The sequence below is a fragment of the Acinonyx jubatus genome, chromosome B1 (assembly GCF_027475565.1).
Source record: "Acinonyx jubatus isolate Ajub_Pintada_27869175 chromosome B1, VMU_Ajub_asm_v1.0, whole genome shotgun sequence".
In the NCBI taxonomy this organism is placed as follows: domain Eukaryota; kingdom Metazoa; phylum Chordata; class Mammalia; order Carnivora; family Felidae; genus Acinonyx; species Acinonyx jubatus.
The window spans coordinates 185,998,076-186,009,716 of record NC_069382.1 but is presented as its reverse complement, the minus strand read 5'-3'; positions in this window follow the sequence as shown (position 1 = coordinate 186,009,716).

Sequence of the window (11,641 nt, the reverse complement as noted above, 5' to 3'; positions counted from 1 at the left end):
AGCACTCCATTCTGTTTTCTACCTTTTTCCCACATTCGCATAACAAGCACCTCATCAGATACCAATACCTGCCAAGCAAGGGGCCTTCTGTAAAGGAAGTCCCACCTCTACAATTCCTGTCCCTGCTCCGAGGCTTCATCTCCATCAGACATCACTCATCCTCAGAAGTCTTGGTCTCCATCTATAGTGCAGTCCACAGAGCTACTAGTTCAACCTGAGCCTCCTGCCTTTGATCTCCCAACCCAAATCTCTCTACAAATTCATCTCTTAGCTGATGTGATTTCTATTTCTCTTACTGGGCCCTGACCAATATATATAGGTATTCAATATATAGTTAGCATATTTATGAATGAATAAACGTGGCCAACAGACAACTATTTTGTATGATGTTCCCTAGAGATCCTACTCACAATTTCCTGTGACGGTGCATCATCCTTAAACAAACACAACCATAGCGTATGTGCTCCTTGAGCCACTTGAATGTCTTGGTCAGATGCCATGTGCTCCATCTGTTTGTACTGCACTTCCAGGGCCAGATTATGATTTTGAGAGATGCTTAGACCCTGAGATTATGGTGTTTAGAATGGGTAATTCAAAATAAAATATCTATACAGAGGGAAATAGAGATATAGACATAGTAACTTGTAATATAAATGTAAGAATAGCAATGGTCTTATTTTCCTCATGCTACTGCAATTTTTTTTTATTTTTATCTTTTAATATCCAATTCCTTCCAGAAAAAATATATTCCACCTTCATTTCTTGACGTCTCTACTATCCTGATGTCCCAGTCCATGTGCTCTGCCTATTGCATAATGAAGACTTCTACTTATTAACATTCTTAAAATAACTATATGAAGACAATGTTTAAAGACATAAATTTCTGGAATAATTCAGGTAAACACTGGACTCTTTCTTCATTTCTTGACCCTCTGGACAGTTCTGACTCATCCTTAGATTAGCTCCTCTGTAATTTCCTGAAGCTCTGATTTATTGAGTGTTCATTGTGAGCTAATGCCCATGCTAGACACTTTATACATGTTGTCTTACTTCAGCCTGGTGAAACTACTATAAATTAGAAATCACCCTTATTTATGTTCTAACAGACCTGATAGAGTACTGAGTACCCAGATACTCCATCAAATAAGATTGTGTCTCTCAACATTTTTAAGAGCATATTATATGTCAGACATTCTTAAAGTACTTGGCAAATATTAACTTATTTCGTCATTAAAGCAATATTTTGACTTTAATTTTATAGATGAGAACACTGATAAACAAAAATTACCTTACCTACGTTTCTCTAAAAAATAAATGGCAGAGGGGCGCTTGGGTGGCTCAGTAAGTTGAACGTCCAACTTCAGCTCGGGTCATGATCTCACGGCTGGTGAGTTCGAGCCCCGCGTCAGGCTTTGTGCTGACAGCTCAGAGCCTGGAGCCTGCTTCATATTCTGGGTCTCCTTCTCTCTCTCTCTGCCCCTCCCCTGCTCATGCTGTCTCTCTCTGTCTCTCAAAAATAAATATTTAAAAAATTAAAAAAATAAAAAAGAATAAATGGCAGCAATTGAATTTACAACCCAGCAGCCTGGATCGTTCTTTAACCATTTACATGTTTCTAGACAATGAAGTGTAAATAGCTTTATTAAATTTGCCAGATCTAAAATAAGTTAATGCTTTGAGGATAACTGTGTTTATATAAAACCTGTGTTACCATGTTTGGCCCTTCAAGGTTTATCCATAAACATGGTCCCCAAAATGTTTAAATAGGAACACCCTCTTCAATGTCAATGGTAGTAGCCCTTTTCATTTCATTTCATTTCATTTCATTTCATTTCATGAAAAGTAGTACTTTTCATTTATCTTAGTTGACAACACAGATGGCAAAGTGTTATGATTAAGCCAGTGCTTTACAGGTATTACTGGAAATTCTTTAATACTTTCTTTTCATCCATAAGACAAAATTCAAAATTCTTAGCTTGGGCTTGCCTGCTAGGTCCCAACCCTTCTCTCCAATCTTGGTTTTGATCACATTCCCACAGTGATTATGGTCTGGCCATGCGAGTCTTCTTTCCATCTTTCCAGCAGCTTCAGGACCTTCACATGAAAGCAGTCCCTGTGCTGGGAGTGCTTCTCCTGGCCTCCCCCACCTGTGACTGGTAAATCCCTGCTCACGCTTTACATCTCAAAAGTCATTTCATCCAAGTAGTCTGCCTTAATCCTCCCATCTTGGCCAAATCCCCTGCAATACACCTTAGTAGTTCCTAAACTTCTCCTTCAGACCACTTCCTATGCATTACATAATTCTATGTCTATTTAATTAAGCACCTATGTCCCATGGTGACATAAACATCTTCTGACAGCGGAGACTGCATCTATTTCATTCATTCCTACATCCCCAGCACCTATACAGTTAAAGCAGGAGGAAGATTTTGGATTCCCAAGATATAGACAGCTTTTCCAATGTTTATCAAATAGATGGATGGAAGTTACTGCTGCCTCTTGCATTTTTCAGACAATAACTAACGTTAATAACACTGATAATGACTAACCCTTAATGAAGTTTCCATTTTCCAGGCACAAGTTTAAGAGCTTCGAAGTTTGGACCTCGATTAATCTTCTCAATGCTGTGGAGTTGGTACTGTATGTTTATAGAGTGCTCAGCACATACATGTTAAACTCCAGCCAGGGACTCAGACTTGGTGAAGAATTGTTCTGCTCCCTTTTAACCCAGACTAAGACCTGAGGCCATCACTTACGTCAAAACAATCCTCATAAATATTTCACCTGTAGAAAAAACTAGCCTGGCAGTTGAATTTCCCAACGGTTTCAAACTGGAGAACGCTGGTCCCCAGTGTCTGAACAATGATCACGGGGTGAGAGGTTAGGGAGGCAAGGATGTCCAAGTCAAATACATACAAAATGCTAACAGGAGTCTCAACAAATAGCACAACACAGATAAATGTCACAGTTTTTCAAATATGAGTGAATGTTGTCATACTTAGTACACCTCAAATTCATTGGAAACTGTTCCTTTGTTAAGTATGGTTCTTGTTATTTTCTCAACATTAAAAGCAAGATGACTATCATTGCCACTGAACAGTTTGGGACCCACTTCTATGGATAGTCTATGAAGGGCTATAGACAATTGCATCAATTTTATCCGGACACCTACATCCTCAAAACATACACACAGCTTAGATGTGGCAAACATGATGAATCTATCCATATGCCATGAGTGGCCCATGCAAATATACATGAAGTATATAGCAATCTTCCAACATCCTCTCTTAGGATAGTTATCCTTCCAGGACTCTTTCACTCAGAAAAAAAGACATCTGGTTTCCTTAGATTAAGAAACTGTAAAGGAAGGATTTGTTCCTTTCTGAAAATAATCATCATTTTCCCATGTTTCCAGTTCAAAATAGTGTCATCACCATCTCTATATACTTAGGAATTAAAATTAGATTAATCACTGCAGAATGATTTACTTTTAAATTAAGAAGAAGTGGGATAGAAATTCTAAATAATACTGTAATCTAAAAATCTCTGATAAGAATGTGGCCACTTGGAGATACATGTACATTTCTAAGTGAGAACATGCTACAAAATGGACTGTAACACTCTTGCTTCTTGGGTCATAAACAAATCATTTTCCATTTTAATAAATGTTACCTCCTGTAACAAATGAGAGTTCCTTTGGGTTATATATAAAGAAAAAGCCGTGGTCTTCCAGCTTTGGCTCTAGAAAATTTAGAAAAAAGAAGATTGTAGAAAAGGAGAAGAGAAAGTCTATGAATGATAGGAAGATAAATATGTTGAAGAGGCAAGTTTTTAGATTCCTTTTTTTAATTTTTTTTTACATTTATTTATTTTTGAGAGACAGAGATAGAGCGCAAGTGGAAGAGGGGCAGAGAGAAGAGGAGACACAGAATCTGAAGCAGGCTCCAACCTGTCATCACACAGCTCAACACGGGGCAGAACTCACAAACCGTGAGATCATGACCTGAGCCGAAGTTGGACGCTCAACCGACTGAGCCACCCAGGCGCCCCCAAGTTTTTAGATTTCTAAGATACAGAAAAAAATGTCAAGGTTTATCTAACTTAAATCACAAGAAACCTAATGGATGCAAATTCCTAATGGACATTGAATTTTTCAGCCAATGTATTGTAATGTTAATTACAACTAACAGGGAGAGACAATAAACTAGTAAATTACTAAAATAAATAGCATATACAGTGAAAAAAAGTAATGAAGAAAGAGGGAGAAAGAAATACGGTCAGAAAGAATTGTACCATGGGGAGGTGGGGAGCAAGCTGTGGGTGCAGTTTAAATAGAGGGTCCAAGAAGTTCTCTGGGATAAAGTGACCTCTGAGCAAAGACTTGAATGTGGCAAAAACTGAAGTCACAAGGATATGATTTTTCTGTCAGAGAAAACAAGTTTGGAAATGCATGAAATATAAGTAAATTTGGAGAAAACATCGAAAAACACCCATTTTGTCCTGACTCATATTATCAGATTTAGGCATGTATGGATTTTCTCTCTTTTGTATTGAGTTCTGATATAAGAATGAAAATTGAGAATGAGAATATGGAGGGAAAAATTACACCTGCTCTCAACTAATTTGGTTTTCATGTTGTATTGCATATTTCATACATTTAAATATCAGTTTTTCATCTGTAGCCCAAAAAAAGCCCCTCTGGAAATGACATAGTACATCTCTGTGGGATATATTTCCTGCATTTAAAAAGTACACAATAAAAAAGTAACTCCATAGTGTCTGCGTTCCATCAAGCATAGCCTATTTTCTAATTACAGCATGCATTTTCCTTTTAAAGTTGATTTTCTCTCTACATAAACATCTTAGACTTATTTTTAGATCTTTGTTTAGCTTGATTTTATTCCATTTAGAATAAGAGCATTTTGATTTTTCAAAGAAGTTTGTATGTTTATGATTAACTATCAAATATGGAACTTTATTTAAAATAAAAACTATTTAAATGGTAAAAAAAAAAAAAAAGTGGGGGGGGGTACGGAAATCCGTGTTTCAACAATTCAGTTTGAAGAAGATAAACTTTTAATTCTAAATTTGCAGGCATCTTCAGTGTGCTTGGCATTTTATGTAGAAAGAAACAAAGCCCAAGATGTTATGTTGGTAATAATAAGTTAACTAAGCAAGCATGTTAAATTATTAAATTTGGAGAATACATTGTACTTATTATGTTACTTACCCTTGCAGTGAACTAGAAAATGAATGTGGTCATTCCAGACTGGTTAAATTGGAAATATATTTTATACAGATGTGTCTAATGTAGTTTCCTGGCAGAGGAATAATGCACACAACTTATATTTATAAGTATACAAATCTGGTTTTATATTACAATGCAGTTCTGTAAAATCAGATTTCCCCCTCTGCACTTTGGTTTTCACTTTCAGGATATATTTACCTCCTTTTATCATTTAAAGTATCTTTATTAAAACACTATTTTTTCCAGATCCTTCAGAGTTTGTTTCATTTATGGGTGGGTTGGGGGTTGGGGATTGGAACAGGAGAGAATTTAAGAATAAGCGGTGAGCAATCTATTTAAAACCAAGGGATTCACCCTCCTTAATTAGTGCTAAATTGATTTTTAACAAAATCCTATTTCTGCTGCCAACTTAGTTGAAATTCAAGTTCCTTTTTATTTTGTTTTGGGTCTTTTTTTATGTTAACTAATTGTATTTCCATCTGTTAAGATAGCTAGACAGTATTAAAGTGTCCATTTCCGCCATTTTGGCAGTTTTCATTGGATCAAACCAGCCCCAAAGACAATGGAAATTTTATCTAGGCTAATTCTCCATTAACACCTCTGATATATTGGATTTTATCATAGTGTGAGTGTGAGTGTTTGGGTGTGTGTGTTATAATTGTTTATTTAGTTTTAGTGTGTGTATTTTAAGGGAAATTCCAATGAATTGGATTTTTTGCAGAAATAAAATATATTTTGTTACACTTACTTTTTGGTTAATGAGTAATAGTTATTACACTCTGCTGCAGAATCCCGAGAGGATGGTTCCTAAATTATTCCATTCAAAAACTTGGGGTTTTCATGGAATAGCAATGCAAAGGCAACATGAAAGGGCATAGTAAGTTGGAATGAAATCATGTGTCAGCACAAAGGGCCATTGGACTGCTATTCTAGTACTACCAGTAATCAACACTTACGTTCCTGCAGGTTTGTTAATTCCTAATTTTCTCAACCCAGGACTCGAAATCCCAGACCTGGATGTCAGATCACTCCTAGAATGTATGTTTACCAGTGGATTATTATGCCATGCATAAGAGAGTGAATATTCCAGCTTGGATCTTTCATTTTTGTCCAACTGGTCCAAAGGGTTCTACACTGAGAGGGTAGAAAAAGTACACTGAGATTTCTTGGGGTTTGCCAATGGCCATGACTGATGAGCTCAAGATCTGTCCTTAGCAAAATTATCAATTAACCAGAGTCTGGTTTCAGTGCCGCTTCACTATTTCTTTTCTTGCCTGCAGGATTGCCTCAGAGATAACTTATACTAGAAATTACTCCCAAGTGATCCCTTATTTTGGACCTTTTTCCAACAATGGAAAGTCAGACAAAAGCAAGGAAAGGCAATTTGTGCTAAATGGCATAGCAAAATTCTACAAACGTACAGAGGAAGCATACACGTGGCGTCCTGTGCTTTCAGAAACAGAACGGAGCTGTTTACTGAACATTTAGAATCAGGCACTGTAATAAACACCTTATGCATATTTTCCCACTTCATCTTCTTGATCATGTAGTAAAGTAGGTTGCAATACCTCCTGTGCAGATAATAAAACTCAAGTAAACTTACATGTCCTATTTGGAATCGTATGTTCTTAGACAATGAACTGAAAATACCTCCTTTTATGCATAGAGGTGACCATGAATAATTTCTGACAATAATTTCTTGCAGGTGAGAAGGGAGATGGCGGTAGTTGATGGGCAGGGGAAGGAGGTCAAAAATGAACAGATCCTTGCTTCTTCCTTAATGAGCAAGACCCTTCTAGTTGTAAAATGAAATTTCTTGGCCTTGTTGAAATATGAAATGTAAATCTAAATGCAAGCAGGAACACAATACCAAGCTGAAGGTGTTCAATTCGAATAAAGTTTATGCATGAATCACTAGATAGGCAATATTTTTAAGTTGTTAATGGCATTTGGCTGGTTTCTTAGCTTTAAGCATTATATATGGATTTGAAACTCTATTCCCCATTCCCATATTCATCTTGAAAAATGGGTAGACACCAAACTTAGATATCAAAGGGAAGCAGCTTGGCAGTAAAAGAGCATCATTTTAAGAGGTGTGAGCCAGTAACACAATTTCATATCTACCACAACTGAGCAGATACACCATGACCTAGAAAACTGGCCGCTGGGCTAACTGCTTCCCCTCCCCCACCTTTCACAGACTTGTCACCATAACCTATGGAGACTATATCTGCAGACTCATTCCCAACTTCTTTTCAGAGCTGCAACAATGAATTGCACATTCGTTCAATGAACATGTATTGAACTCCTACTACATCCCCGGCAGTTTTCCATGTATTTAGGATAAGCCAGCGAACAAAAGTAGAACACAATTTGAATGTAAATTCCTTGAATGCAGAAATCTTGATTTCTATTTGTTTCTTTCTACGGTTATATTCCCAATTCCCACAACAGTGCTTGCGCCATACAAGGCACTCAATGATTATTTGTTGAATGAAAACAGACTAAATCTCACTTCTGTAGATTTATATTCTAGTGTGTGTGAAGGCGGGGTGGGGTGGAGGTGAGGAGTCTGACAGTCAAAAACAAACAAATGAGCATATATTAGGTTACATGCGAGCACTATGCATAAACATAAGGCAGTATTATAGATGTAAAGTGATCAAGCATTAAGGGGGAGTGCTTTTTACGATAGGGTAGTCAGGAAATATTCTCAGATGAGTTTCTATTTGAGCAGAGAACAGAAAGATGAGAGATGATATGGCTTTCTGAGGAAAGAGTGTACAAAGGTCCTGAGAAAGAACTGAACAATGAATAAGGTCAGAGTAATGTGAGCATAGAAATGAGGTCAACTGAGTACTGACTCAGTGGTCAGTGCCAGTTCGTATGCAGCCTGGTGGTCCATAGGGTTTAGGATTTTAATCCAGGTCAGAGGAGAATACGCCGCAACAAACTGAATAGAGCAGTGGTCTGATCCGGTCTACCTTTCGTTTTAACAGGATCCTTCTGGGAGCGCAGGAAGAAGCTAGAAGACTAGTGAGAAGGCAGATACAATGGTTCTGAGAAAAAGACTGAACTAGAGTAAAGGTCTTTCTTTCTCTGTCTTATTAACACTTCTCCCACTCAACCTGGCTGCCACCTCTGCAGAAATTTCTCATGCAAATAAAACTATGTCAAGTCCTTGCTCAAAATTCTTCAAATCTTTCCTGTTACTTAAATGATAACACCTAAACTAACTTCTGTGGCACATAAAGCAGGTAAAGACCTACAGAGATTATCCCCTCATTCTCTCCTGTGTCCCTTTCCTGCCTCTTCATTCCTCTGTCCCCACACATGTTATAATCTGGTACAGATTGATGGGGTTTGGAATGGTGGGGGTTCAGAGCCGATGGCCAAGAAATTCTCGGAGACATCTTTGGTGCAAAAAGGTGATTTTATTAAAGGATGGGAACAGGACCCATGGGCAGAAACAGCTGCACTGGGGTTTTGGTCAGGGACTGGTTATATACTGTGGACTTGGGGGAGGTAAAGTCACCAGAAAGTTTCTCAAAGGGATTTTCATATGCTAAAGAAGACACAGATTACTGGAGGCCTAACTATTGTCAAGCTAAAGGTTTGGGGTTTTTTTGTTTTTGTTTTTGTTTTTTTTTTCCCCTCTGGCAAAGATTATCTTTAAGACAGCAGAGCACACCTGAGAGGTTGTCTTTAAGCATTTGACTACGGTTCAGATCATGATCTCAGAGTTCATGACTTTGAGTCCCTCTTTGGGTGAAACACGAACCCCAGATGAGCCCCACTTCTCTCTCTCTCTTTCTCTGTCCTTTGTGGGATTCTCTGTCTCTGCCCCTCACTCACTTGTGCTCTCTCTCTCTCTCTCTCTCTCAAGGGGAAAAAAAAAAAAAGGCAGTAAGGAGTTCCTGGAGATTAGGCTATTGACAAGATTCCCTTTTTGTAATTTACTAAGATCTTTGCAAAGTGATGGAGACTCATGTCCTGCACGACTAGTGACCTCTATCAGTTCACCATTGGTTTTCTTTCCTTTGTCCTTGGGCATCCTGGAATGCCTGAGGAATATCACACTTGTCCCACCTGTGCAGGGGAGGACGGGTTTGTGTGAGCTTGTGCTTGACCCTCAGCTTGCCTTATGGTTGGTCCCTCATCATATCCCCCCTGAACACTTTCGACCCTTAAATCTCTTTCCTCAGTTTTTGATGGGGTTATACCCTGATAAACCCATCATCCTTTGAAAATACCCTAAGTGAAAAATGTGTTTAATACACCTAACCTACTGAATAGAACATCACAGCCTAGCCTACCTTAAACGTGCCCAAGACACTCGCACTAGCCTGTAGTTGGGCAGAATCATCCAACACAAAGTCCGTTTTATAATATAGTGTTGGAAATCTCACGTAGCTTATTGAATACAGTACTGAATGTGAACTATAGAATGGTTTTCTGGATGCAACCCAGCTGTAAGTGTGGCACTGGTTCACCCCCACGATTGTGGGCCGACTGGGAGCTAAGCCCTGCCACCACTGCCCAGCATCTCCCTTCACGTCACCAGCCCGGAAAAGCTCCAAATTCAAAGTTCGAAGTACGGTTTTTATTCAATGTGTAATGCTTTCACATCACTGTAAGTTAAACCACAGTAAGGCAGGGAACTGCTGTGCATGAAATTATTTTCAGCGCCTGAAACACGTTTATTAATTCTACAGCTTCTGCTCGTTTAACTTCATATACAGGTATTCCTCGCTGTTTGGAAGTTTGCATTAGGCCACTTCACTTTTATGAAAGACCTACGTTAGAACAGTAAAACCTTAGATGACGAGTATCTTGTTCTGAGACTATTCTGCAAGACACTAATGAATTTTAACTTGATAAACGAGCGATGTCTTGCAATGCAAGTAATGCACAACACCGAATGTCACATAATCACAACCGAGTCAGTGGTTCTCTCTCTCTCTCTTTCTCACCAGGGGATTGTGGGTGATCATCTCCCATGCTTGGATGTATGTTTGGCAGAAATCAGTGATATTTCAGAATGTTGGAAGGTGCCCACAACTGGCACTAGAGTATTTTTTGGTCACTTCAAAGCACTTATAGACAGCCCTTTGCTTTTCCACGCAAGAGTAAACTTAGGAACGCTTTGCTTCATTCTAGTCAGGCTGCCTAGGAGACAGACCCTTAGCTCAGCTGCCTTATTGCCAGTTACATAAAGTACAGTGTAGGACAAGCGTTTATTAATACTGTACTGTAGTCAACATCCGTTAGTGATATTGAAAGTTGTCCTACACAATAACCCTCCCCTCTCTTGTCTCCCTCACACCAGCCACGAAGGTTTTCAAACGTAAGTGCAGGTTATTTTTCTTTATATTTTGTATTTTCTTTATTATTATGTGTTATATTACAGTATTGTAATCATTTTTGTAGGAATATTTTTGGGTTGTGGAACGAAACATCTGAGTTTCCATGATTTCTTATGGGGAAATTCGCTTTGATACACAAGTGCTTTGGATTGATTACAAGCATGTTTCCGGAATGAACTATGCTTGCAAAGGTTTTACTGTACCTATTTTCACTAACCGAAAGAAATCTGAAGAAGAATTTTGCTTCAAAAGGAAAAGGTCACAAGGGAAAACAGCATTCAGCATTAGTTTTGCGGTGAGCATTACAGAGGCAGCAGGCACCCGGAGCTGAGAGAGTGGTGCCCCAACTTTCTTCCTGGGGAACCACACTCCGCCCCTCAGCACAAAGCCACCAGAGGTCGGAGCCCTGTCAGGGAGCATCTGGGCTTTATCTCCACCTATTGTGTGCTTCTTAGCAAGGTGTGTCCTAGTGTATCAGAAAAGCCTAAGAGAGGTGACTTTGGGGGGTCTGGGAACCTCAAGAATTTTTCCGTATAAATTAATGGTAATCGCTTTTCTTTACACCATTTCAGCCTGGGACTTTCCTAAGTGAGTGAGAGGGATCACGGTGTCTTTTGTTATGTTAATAAGGTGGCTTTAGGGCCTCACCCAAGGATGGGGGCTGATTGCTAGGGTTGGAACTTTCAGTCCCATTCATGATCCTTCAGGGAGGAGAGAGAGGCTGAAGGTTGAGTCAACTGCCAATGACCAATGGTTTAATCAATCTTGCCTATGTAATGAAGCCTCCATAAAACCCCATGAGGACAGGGTTTGGAACACTTCTGGCTTAGTGAAAGTGTGACTATTCAGGGAGTGAGCGTGATGCACTGGGTGAGGGCACAGAAGTCCCATGCCCCTTCCCACATACCTTGCGCTGTGCATTTCTTCCATCTGGCTCTTCCTGAGTTGTGTGTTTTCATAATAATCCTGTGATCTAGTAAATAAAATATTTCTTTGAGTTCTGCGAACCACTTTAGCGGATTTGTCA